Source organism: Monodelphis domestica, chromosome 3 (assembly GCF_027887165.1).
Source record: "Monodelphis domestica isolate mMonDom1 chromosome 3, mMonDom1.pri, whole genome shotgun sequence".
Taxonomy (NCBI): Eukaryota; Metazoa; Chordata; class Mammalia; order Didelphimorphia; family Didelphidae; genus Monodelphis; species Monodelphis domestica.
In genome coordinates, this window is record NC_077229.1 from 355,853,272 (window position 1) to 355,865,782 (window position 12,511).

Sequence of the window (12,511 nt, forward strand, 5' to 3'; positions counted from 1 at the left end):
ATATACCATAGTACAATCGATGTAATGGACTTCTCCATTAGTAGCAAGCAGTGTTCCAGAACAATTTCAGAGGCATTTATGGAAAAGAACACTATCCAAATTCAGAGGAAAAACTGAGGGACTAGAATCATAGAAGAAAAACAGGTTCTTTATCAAATGGTCAATGGGGATATGATTGAGGTTATAGAATCTAAATGATCACCCTAGTTCAAACATCAACCACATGGAAATAGGTTTTTATTAAGAACACATGTGAAACCATTGGAATTGCGTGTTGGCTATGGGAAGTTGTGGTCGGGAAGGGAGAGAAAGAATATGATTCTTGTAACTAAGGAAAAATGTTCTAAATTGACTAATATAATGAAATTTTCAAAAAAATAGAATAAAATATATCCATCACTTGTGTCATAAAACCATGGAAATACAAGTGGAGGATATAAGTAGGTGAAAGAAGTTTACTAACTGAGGACTAAATACCAGAATTTTTTAGATATGACTGAAAACAAGTATTGAGTAAGAGGAAAAGAGAACAGACTTACAAATTCTCCATTCTATTGATACTCACATAATATTAGAGCTCTCAAGGAAGCATGGTCATGATAGGTCAATTACATGTGTAAGAATTCAGACTCTTGTAGCTTGATATTTATTTTCTTTTTGAAAGTTAATTTTAAAAGAAATTATTCTCAACTATTTTGTTCCTTTCTCCTGTACCATAGAAGCCATCACAAAACAACAACAAATATACATGTATATAAATTACATATACATATATATACCTAATATGCCTTTCTTATTTCAATTTGTTATTTTAAGTAGAGACTCAGAATCCATTCTTCAAATATTAATTCTGTAGCAATATAGAACATTTTCTTGATTCATTCATTTAGCCCTCATTATTTCATGTAAGTATTTCCAAGTATTTTTTTCCATTAATTAACCTGCTCTGGGAATTAGATGGATGAAGAGAACATGGATTAAAAATGTCATAAAATGAATATTTAAAATTGTATCAATATATAATCTGAAAAAAATGACTTGATTATCATTACTTACAGTCCAATAGTATTCCATGACAATCATATACCACAATTTGTTCAACCATCTGTCATTTGATGTACATCCCCTCAATTTCCAGGTCTTTGTCAGTACAAGGAGAGCAGTGCTACATATTATAGAACATATTGGTTCCTTTCCTTTTCCCTTATTTCCTTGGGAAACATACTCAGAAGTGATATATATAGTTGAGTCTAAGGACATACAGTTTTATAATCTTTGGGCATAATTCCAAATTACTCTTCAAAACAGTTGCACTCTTAAATGTAGGAACTGTATTTAATTATATTCTCTAAGTTTTCTCTTTTCCAGCTCAAGTACTCACAGTTCCTTCAAATAATCTTGAGATGGTATAAATTCAAGATTTTTACCTTTCTTAGTTGTTTTCCTTTTTATTCTTTCTTATCTTTATCTAACTTAACATATTTCTTTAAATTTGATCTGTATAGGAAAGACTTCAACAAGACTATAAACACCCAAGTCCATGACACTGTCTCCTTCAAGATGATGTTTCATTATGTAAGTTTTTTAAACGTGTGTCACACGGTTGACTCATATTAATTTTGTGTTCCACTAAATACATGCAAGTATTTTAATACCACAATATGGCAGTACTTCTCCCATGTTTTATTTGTAAAGTACATTTTAACATATACATAAAGTTATATATTTGTTCCAATTATTTTCATTTTCTTAAATCTAGACCAAATGTAGAGCTATCATGACTATCATTTTAACAAGCAGTTGCCTTAGAATGCTTCAGTAGGGACTTACAAATGACCCCAACTTACTTTTTCTTAATTCCTTCTAGTAAATAAGTCTTCAGTAGGATAGGCATCATATTTGTTGCATGAGCTCAATTTATAAAGTTCCTCAGGCTTGAGTCTTGACATGTCAAATTCTCTTCAGGTCAGGTTACATTGCTTTTGAATTCCCAATGGAGTCCTAACTCCTAATTTTAACAAAGAAACATTTCATTGTACTACCAACATAAGCATTTGAAAATAAAATGCTAATGCTTTCCAATGGAAATCTCTTCATTAATTAGATTATTTAAGGGTTTATTCTTTCATATAAATAATTGTTAATAATAAATATTTAATTTTAAATATTCAACTTTCAGAAATAAGTTTTAACATTATAATTTCAGTTTATTTCTATTTTTAATATCTCTCATGTTTATTTTAACATTGTTCATTTGTTTAATCTATTTTTAAATAGTCAATTATTTAATCTCTTTTTTCTATTTTTCTTAATGATTATAATGTATTTCTACTGAGGACTGCTTTAGTTGAATGTTATAAATTTTATTATATTATTTCTTCTTAATCATTTTACTTCATATGGTTGCTGTTCTTTCACTCGAAGAAAACCAAAATGATATAACAGAATTAAATATTTTGAATGAGACATAAATTGGACTTCATTAAGACAGCAGCTTCACTTTCTTTTCCAGATTCATCAAAGTACAGTGGCAAGACAAAAGTTGTGATGACTATTTATGGTTCAGGATAGAGTGGATGAACCTGACTTCTTAAATATCAGATCAAACTCTAAGTGCTCCACAGAACCAACTTCATTGATTTCATTACATTTGAAAGAAATTCTTATCATTTACCCATCTCACCAGGATAAATGTCATTCTAACTCTCTGACAGGCTTGTGGCCTATTACCACCAGCCCGTTCTTGCCTGAGCACATAGAATGTTTCACCAGTGTGTGGCAGATGCAAATGCTATTTCTTCTTAGAACCACTTGTAAGAGCTGGGTGGAAGATGAGTACCAAAGGAATAAAGAAGCCTGGAAATGGATTCTTCATGCCCTCACAGCAGAGATACTAGCCTTCCCTGAATACCTAGTACTTCTCCCCTTTCAAATATTTAATAATTGTTTCTATAATTTGTTTTTTAACACACTTCTTTGACCTATTTCATTTTTAAACCTATATTATTGCTGGTTTATATTTTTGTGGTCCCTGAACCAATTTCATTTTTATTACATAAGAATAAATAAAGAACATGTTTATTATTTCTGTCATTTAAAAATATTTTTTAAATTTCTCTATGTCAATTAAAAGAAAGTTCTACATGTTACAGAGAAATTAATGTTCTTTTGCTATAATGCTATAATTATATAATAGTTAATTCAAAATTTTGTGGTTTCATATTTTCTCTTTTGTTTATATTTCTATTTGACTGATCCAAATCTGACAAAGGAATATTGAAATCTCCTATCATTATTATATTACAATCTAAGTTTTTTTGAAGGTCATATACTGTTTTTTAATTAATTTGTAAAAAAACCATTTTAAGTATATGAGTTTATTAATATTGTTGGTTTATTTTTGATGGTTCCTTTCCCCATAATAGTTTCCTTTTCTAACCTTTCACTTCAACTTTAAAATATTTGCATTTTCTCATAGCATAATGATAGCTCCTGCTTTTAAATTTAACTCAATTCAAATTAAATCTTTTTTCCATTACCTCAAATTTATTTTCTGTGTATATTTCTTAAACTTGCTTCTTGTAAGCACTTATAGGGTTTTGTTTACTTATCCATTGTTTCTCTATTTCATTTTATTATTTAATCTAGTTTTTAATTCCAAGTTCTCATACTTATATGGTATCACTTTTTTCTTCATTCTTCCTAAAATCAAATCTTCCAAATCTTTTTAACTTCTGCCCTCTAGAAAATAACTGTCACTGCCTATTAGGTCTTACCTCATGGATTTCTATTTTTCATTATACATCATTCTCAGAAAAATTCTAATTATTACAGGTGTCAGAGAGGACTTTGAACCATGGTTGATCACCTTTTCTTCCCACATTGTTGTATACCGGAACTTGTTGCTTTTTTTTTAAATTTCCATAGAAATATCCTTCATGGGACCATAGTGTCCAACTTCTTTAGGTGGCATTTGTATGCAGAGATTGCAAATTACTCCTTTGCAATAGAATGAGGCTTTTCAGGTATCACATATTCCAGGTCTCATCCTATGTAAGAGGCTATGACTGAGACCTCTTACACATTTTTTTCCCTAAAGTTGATTCCTCTTTCTTTTGTTATTTGACTCTCACTAATTATACCCCAGAAGATAATATTGGAGTGGGGCAGAGCCCATTTCTAGGAGTTTGAGTCTGTGGAATTGAAGAATAATTCCTGAAACATTAGGTTGTATACTGTGGAAAGGAAAACTGTGAATCAAGCTTTTGCATTTCTGCCAATTGAAATGGAGCAAACATTGGTTGGAATGTGATTGGGAGAGGGAGTGACAGTTGGAATGAGAGAAGAGGATTGTGGGAGAAACTGCTGACTGAAGGGTCTTTGCCCTCTGAACTGTTTTTGAGTGTGGAGCAAATACCTGGAGCTCTAGAAACCAACCTGTGGAAAAGCCTTGCCTCTTTTTCCCTTACCCAGAAGAAAAAGAAAGTTCCTGTATGTTTGAGGGCATTCATTAGAGGAAGAGCAAAAAAACAACAGTTGTTCAGAAGGAGCTGATCCCTTAAGTTCAGGAGTTTGCCCTAAGGATCCTTTCCATCCCTTGACCTTCCCAAGAAGGACACTTGCCAATTGTTCAGGTAGAATAAAGATACTGATTAGCTAAGAAGAAGCTGAGCCATCTTGGCTCACTGGAAGAAAAACTAGAAACCCAGTAGTGTCTATTCTTCCCTCAAGCCTATCCACTTTTTTGATTTACTCTAATTATTAAACTAAGAGAAATAGAAAATCGCAGTCATATTCTTATTGAAGGAAGAAAAAAGAATGGGAGACTGGTGGCTAAGCCAGCCATTAACCTAGGCATAAGAACCAGAGCCAACAGTAACAAATCTGTCAGACAAGGGTAACTCCTAGGGTTCAACTACTAGTCAAGTTTTGCTAAGTAATCTCCATTAGTCCCCAGAAGTTCTCTCAAGGATCCTTAACCTAACCTTACCCAGGGGTGCCTCTCTTGTGAGTTGAGTGCGAAGAAATTTCAAAGACAGCCTCTCAACCATTTTATCTCTCCAGCCCTCCAGAGTCTCTCTTTCCTTTTATTTCCTCCATTACCTGTTACCAAGTCTTCCTGTAGTCCCTGTACCTTATTCAAACCTTCAATACCTTAATTATTATAATATGAAGAAGCCAAAAGGAAGATAATTGCAAATTCTGGGAACCAGAATGATCAGGAGCTGGGATAAGAAGACTCAGATTTTATAGAACTTGCATCAGGATATAAATAGATTAATAAGAATTTTTATATCCAAATAAAGAACAATACTTTCATATTCCAAGAAAGTTAAAAAATCTCCAAAATATTTCTTAATATAATTTTTAACAGTGAAGAAAATGTACAGATCTTTGAAGCTTCCCTGGAATTCATTTTATATTGATTTTGATGACTTTTATCAGTAAGTTCTCCCATTATAAACTTCAGTATGACAGATTTGAGATCATCATAACCATGATAAATATGTGTATATAAATGAAGATTTTTTTCTTTTATGAGTATTTTGCTGTAATGTATATGTGTGCATGTTTACTCTTCCTTTATTTCAACTTCAAGAAGTCCATGCCTCATTATAGACAAATAACAAATTATCCATTTACCAGACTGATCTGAAGGACTTTGCTTCTTTTCTAGGAGTTAAATAGGTTGATTTGCATCAACATTTCATGAGTTTGGGGATATTTCTTTTAAATTTTCATTTCTATTTATTTTTGTCTTTTGGAATGACTGTTCTTTTATAGAGGTAACCTTGAACGATCCTTGAAACATTTAATTTCCTCATAGCAAAAGCTATTGAATATCTCTACCAGTTAATGAAAAATTTTCTTAAGAGCAGCCACTTTTGAAAATTTCTTTGGATTCACACCTTTTTTTTATCATATAATTACAAACACATAAAAAACAATGAGATATGTGGGAAGGTTACAAAAATCATCAATTAACTACCAAAAAATCTAACAAAAAAATGAGGAAATCAGATCAATCCAGTTTTATCTTATTCAGCTGTTCGAAGCCAGCATATCATCAGTATACATATATTTATGTGTGCTGTTTAAGGAAAGAAATCATATCAGAATTATTACTTGCCTCAAGAAATTCACATATGATGGTAGGTATCATGTGAAAATTTATGTGTTCATGGATTTTTCCACAAGATATATGACTAATTCTTTTCACCAGGAAACACTTATTAAGTATGCGCTAGAAAATTGTATAGGCACTCAAAATACAAAAGCAGCACCTGATTTTTGGAGTTTAAATTACTTTAGGGGAAAATCAACATGTAAATAGAAAACTAAAAGAAAAGACAAAACATCCATGAAGTAAATATAATTTATGAGGGAAAAGGGGAACTACTAATGATGGAATTACTAAATTAGGTCTCATATAGGACCAAAAAGTTGACATTTGAAGGGAGTTAAAATTTATTAGTAGAGAAAAGGGGGCATTCTAAGATTAGCTCTCTTTTTAAAAAGAAGTTAAGATGCACACAAAATCAACTATTATTTTAGATTTATGTGTGTGAATACTTCATAGAAAGTCTGTATTAAACCTGAAGAGCAACAAATTCAGTAACAGTAATATTGTAACAGTGACTAACTGTGAAAGACTGAACTATGCTGCTCCACAACAATTCCAAAGGACTTGTAGTGAAAAATGTTATTCATTCTCAGAGTGAGAAATTATTAACTTCGGGTGGAAAATGAAGCATATTTTTCATTATTTCATGACTTTTCTGACTTTTTTCTTTCAATGAGTTAATATAGAAATATGTTTTATAGGACTTCACATGTATAATTAATATGTTGCTAGGTTATATCAAAACATTAGAGAGACAGTAGATAAATTGAAAGAATTAGGAATTCAAAATAAAAAAGAATAATTAAAATTTTAGAAAATTCAAGTCTAAAAATAACCTCTAATAGAGTTATTTAATAAAGTAGATTAAATGGTGTTTAACATGTATTACAATAAATAAGAAATTTTGGACTTTAGATATTTCTACAGGTTTAAATTATATGAGAAAAATAAGTTTGTTAAAACTAAAACTTATAGTATTACATTTTATTACATTTTAAGAACCCCATTAGTATAAAACACAAACAGAAATCAGCATTTCTATGATTAAAAAGATATTAAAACTGAAAAAAGAGAACAATAAATAAATACCAGATAATTTTTATAAAGGGAGTCTATAATGCACTGCTTTAAAAACTGATTTATTTCCTGTCTCAGTAGTTTCCTCCATAGGAAAGAATTTCTTCTATATCAACTTTCCAAAGATAATCAATCCAAAGTGCCAGTGGACTTCCTCTAGTTTACTTAATATTGTGTGTGTATATAAACATTTACTTGATGAACTGCCTATTTTTTGCTTATATTCATACTTTCTTAAACATTTAAGCCACTTAAATATGTCTAATTATTTTGCATATGATGATGGTCTAATTAGACCAACAATTCATTTTTTTAAAATCCCTCTTCTATTGGGAATAGATACATGAAACTTCATGATAACAGCAAACTCTCCATTCCTTTGTCTCATAATTTAATTGATATTGACACAATTACTTAAAGAATATTTAGTGATCTATGAGGAAAATACTATAGTTGAATTTTTCCTTACCAAATATTTTTGAAAAAGTAAAAAGATCCATTAATATTTTTGTTATTTATTTTTTCATCATTTGATATTATGTAATTATATTGTTGGTAAATTAATTAGCAAAATCTATTTTCTTTTCAAGTGATGATCAAGGATATACTTGTTGAATGATTCAAGCATTCCCATATTTTATAGACATGAGAAAATATAGGTAGTTGTTGGTCATTTTTATATTTGTATGTATTTACTAACACCCTTTAAAAATAAAATAAAATTTATTATCTTTTCTGCAGATCAGAATCATTACAAATACCTTTAAAATGGTTCCCTGAGTTTTTTTAACTATATTTCCTCCTTCACAAATTTATTTGATAATACTTTTTCAAGGTTACATTATTTCCCTTCATCATTTTGGAGCTGAAATGTAAAAATTAATTACCATGGAAACTCTGGAAAATCTCTTCCATTTAATATGAATTGTCATCCTAATTTCATTTGCAAATAACTGCAGGATAATGAAGTATTTAAAAAAATTTCTATTGATGTTATTCTGTTTATAATTTTAAATCACACATCTTTTATTCTTATTTTAATGAACTTTTTATTAATATTGGTGTGGCCTTTTCTTCCAGTCTTCAACTGGAAATAATTTTTTTCCCATATATAAGTTAGGGTTCTTTCAACTTTCTTTTTCTGTCATTTGTTACATACCATTTTTCTGATAGTCAAGATCATTTCTAATATGAAAAGTCATTATTGAAATAGCCATATCTCATAAATGGTATGAATTCATTTATTTCCATCTTGGAGTTCTGGATATTTACATTATTAAATAATGTTAAGGAAGTCAGATCCCCACATTTTTCTTCAAGGAATTTCAAGAGGAAAGTATTAATCCCTTTTATAAGTGCTTCATATTCTAATTAAAATAATGTGCTATCTTTAGGGATCATACACAATCAAAAATTAATATATAATATATGAATAATCAGACTTTTCTGCATGATATAAAATTCCACATTTTTTAGAAATTAAATAAATAATGACCTTCAATTCTTGTACATTTTCCTCCTCTTTGTTTCCCAACATTCTTTTAATATTCTGAGCAGATCTTTTTTTCCAAATAAAAGCTGAATGATTTTTTAAAAAATGGGCTGTTACAATAATATCATACATATAATTACATTGCCAATGGACTAAGTTGCCATGTGCAACTATGTTTTAATTCCTCCAGTTTATTATCTGTTGCACTCAAATAAAATAAAAATAAAAGAAAAATTCTAAACAAAAATATTTTAGAAAAAGGTAGATTCATAGAGACTCATAAACTATTAATCAATGTTTCCTCATACATGTTTACTTAAATATATTACAATTGACTTGGAGGAGCATTTACTTTTTTAACATTTAGATATGAGAAAGAAATATCGCTAGAAATAATATATAGAAAAATTATGGGCCTAGTTATCATTACATAAACTCTTTGTATGTGACAAAATAAACAGAAATAGATTTTAAAATGCTGTCCCATGACACAAGTTACTTTGAATCTGTTTTGCTTTTAGAAATTCATGCCTCTTACATTTTAGTTAATTGGAATTAAGTATCCTATTATGAGAGTACTTTACTTTGAAGTGGGATTTTTGAATGTCAAGATAGAAATGTGCCTCCCAAATGGGCTGAGAAGTTACTAAATATGGGAGGTCTTAGGAGATTAGCCCACATAATGCTATGAGACAGAATGACATAGGAAATGCCTTTTTAAAATAAGTGGCATAAAGTGAAACTGGATTTATTCAGTTTCTATTTTTAAGTCAGAAAAGATTTTCAAAGAGAAATTAAAAATTGTCATTACATGAGAAAATAATTTCACTTTCTAATTTAAAATTTAAAAAACTCTTAAGATTAAGAATAGAGTGAAATATAAATGTATTCAGGAGAGTATCACAATAAATAGTAAATTGGCCATGATCATTTTTTAAACAAGAAAAAAAATAGTACAGCTGCCATCAATGATATATGTTATGCTGTATTTCTGTTCGACTCCTCAGAATTTTAATTTTCCATCACCTGTTTTTTTTTGCCAAATTATACTAAGATTTTGTCATGTTTGATTACCAATCACCACATGTGTCTTCAGAGTAAGTTAGATATTATGATTACCATAATCCAACTTGTTTTAGAATACTCAAGTTGCAAGTTGAGGCCTTTAGCTAAAATATAATTTGAATCTGAATGTAGAAATGATTGAATTGCACAGACAAGTAATGTGCCCTTATGCTATACTCAATTTGTCACTGTTTGTCAAAGAAAAATCTTTTAATCCAAAACTCAGTTTTACTATTTGGAATATAGCTTTGATTTACATTATATATTGTGTTTGGATATCTGTCAGATATTCAGGAAAGGATCTTTAGAAGTCCAAAAATATGTGATCTTCATTAATTGCTGGATTTACTTATTGTCATTATTTTCATGAGAATATATTCCTATGTAACAATGAAAAGCCTTCCATTAAATATTTTGGAGTACCTACTATATGCAAAGTATATGTGTTAGACCATTGTCATGAATTAAAGCATTATGATGTGGTACTGACCACATAATTTGGATGACTTGGGGACTAAACACACCTGTAACAGTTACTGGCATTGTGACCTCAGGTTCCTGTATTTCAGTATCAACCTCTAGAATTTATCTAATGTACTAAATAATCATCAGCATAACAGCAATCAAATCTCCCTAATAAAGGTAACTCTGAAACCAGAAAGATTTCTACTTTGAAGAAATCATACACCACCTAGCTCTAAGATTGCATGAGAGCAGTTAAAGTAAATCTCAGTCAAGGGAAATCTATGGTGAGGCAGAAGACAAAGAGATCAGAGGAATCAGCTTAATTTCTCTCTGCCCATTTCCAGTGTGAGCTTAAAAATTCTATTTTCCTCTGTAGACATGAGGAAAATATGATTCAATGGAAAGGGTACAGGATTTGAATTTGAAGTTTCTTGGTTCAAATTCAGGCCCTAAAACATATTTATATGTGCAGGGGTAAGTTAATTCACTGTTATAAGTTTCATTTTCTTCAGTTATAAAAAGTAAGGATGAATTCCACTTAGATCCCTTCTAGATTTAAATCTATGAATATATGATCAAGAGTATTTATAGCTCAAGATTTCAAATTCCTAAAGTTGAAACTAGCCTCATGATCTTGGATGTAAAAAATATGTTGAATATATCAAGTGAAACTGATTTTCTGGGTCTCTGATAATTTAAAATTCTGTCTCCTTTGCATATCATCAGATCATTTTTTTCTATATAAGTCACATTATCACATTACCTGCACATTGAAAATTGTAGCTATTTGAACCTCCCAGAGTCAGAATTTTGAAGTGTGACACTTTATCAATTATTTATTTGAGCCTGTATCAGCTTAAGTGATGGACAATTCATTCAATGATGAGTCCCATTATAATCATTATATCCCTAAGAAACCTCAAAAGAGAAAATAAAATGGTCCTGACACATATAAAGAAATATTTTAGCAAAAATCAAACAAAATTTGTGAAAAACAATTTCAATACATCCAGCAAGAATAAATCATATAATCAATCAATAAGAATTTATTAACTGACAGCTATGTGAAATGCACTGTGAGTTGTAAACCTTAAAATTTCTTAGACTTATGAATGTTGGAAATTTCCCCATTGGGAAATTTCATACTTGAAATTATTTCCTACTGATAGTAAGAACTCTATTGGAATATGAAACTCCTTGGCATGGGAGGATCCTTCTCCTCCCTACTTAAGACTACTTTAGGACAGAAATCTTTTGCTAAACAATGGAAAGGGCTTTGACCTATGCTTAAGCATAGAACAGGAAATTCTTTGAGTCATGATTGATTTTAGAATTGATACAATAGAGATACTTGGAATGACAGAACCAGGTCTTGGAAACTACAATCTCCACCCTACTCAGAGTAACAGGATTTAGGAAGGGCTGCAGCAAAGATCAAGATTTAATTATTTGAGAATATGACCTTCAACAGACATGTGCAAAGGGGGCGGACCTCTGGGCAGTCCTGGGTTAAGCTAGAGCCACCATTGGCACAGGGGAGACATCGACAGTGATTGGTAGATGTGAGAACTGAGGGGAGGGAACTTAGATTATTTGCTTAAAGATAGCGGGGTCTGAGGATTAGGGAGAGTTTTTTTGCTCTGAAGGAGGTCTGAGAGGAGAGAGGTCCTGGAGGGAGAGCTGCTGGAGAGGTCTTGAAGGAGGCTGTGGAAGGTGAACTCAGGAGGAGTCAGGAGGAGAATTCTCTGGAGACATTTCTTGAAAGGAGGCTCTCTTGAAGGTGGAGCCTGAGGTTGGCATGAGAAGGCCTTACCTAGAGAGATCTTGGGTGAGTGATAAAACCAACTGACTGATTTATCTCTTAGGACTGAGGTCTAGGCCTCATTGGCTTGAGGCCCTTCATTCTTATTCCTTTCTTACTTTCTCTCTTTTTCTATTGATTAATCAGTGTATTATAAATTATATTTCTCTATAAAACCCAGTTGGCTTGGGCATATTCATAAATTGGGAATATATTCCCTAGTGACCATCTTATATTTATATAAACCCAAGACACAGTAGAGAACATATTTCAGTGGTCATAATTGATATATATATATCAATTATATGTATATATATATATATCAATTGATATATATATATATATATATATATATATATTTCCCTTGCTCCCAAACATTTTAATTATCACAGTTTATGGCTCCCACTCTCTTATCTACAACTATTTAACACTCAAAACTAATTAAAACTAACAGAGTGAAATGAGGACCTATGTTCTAGGCACTATG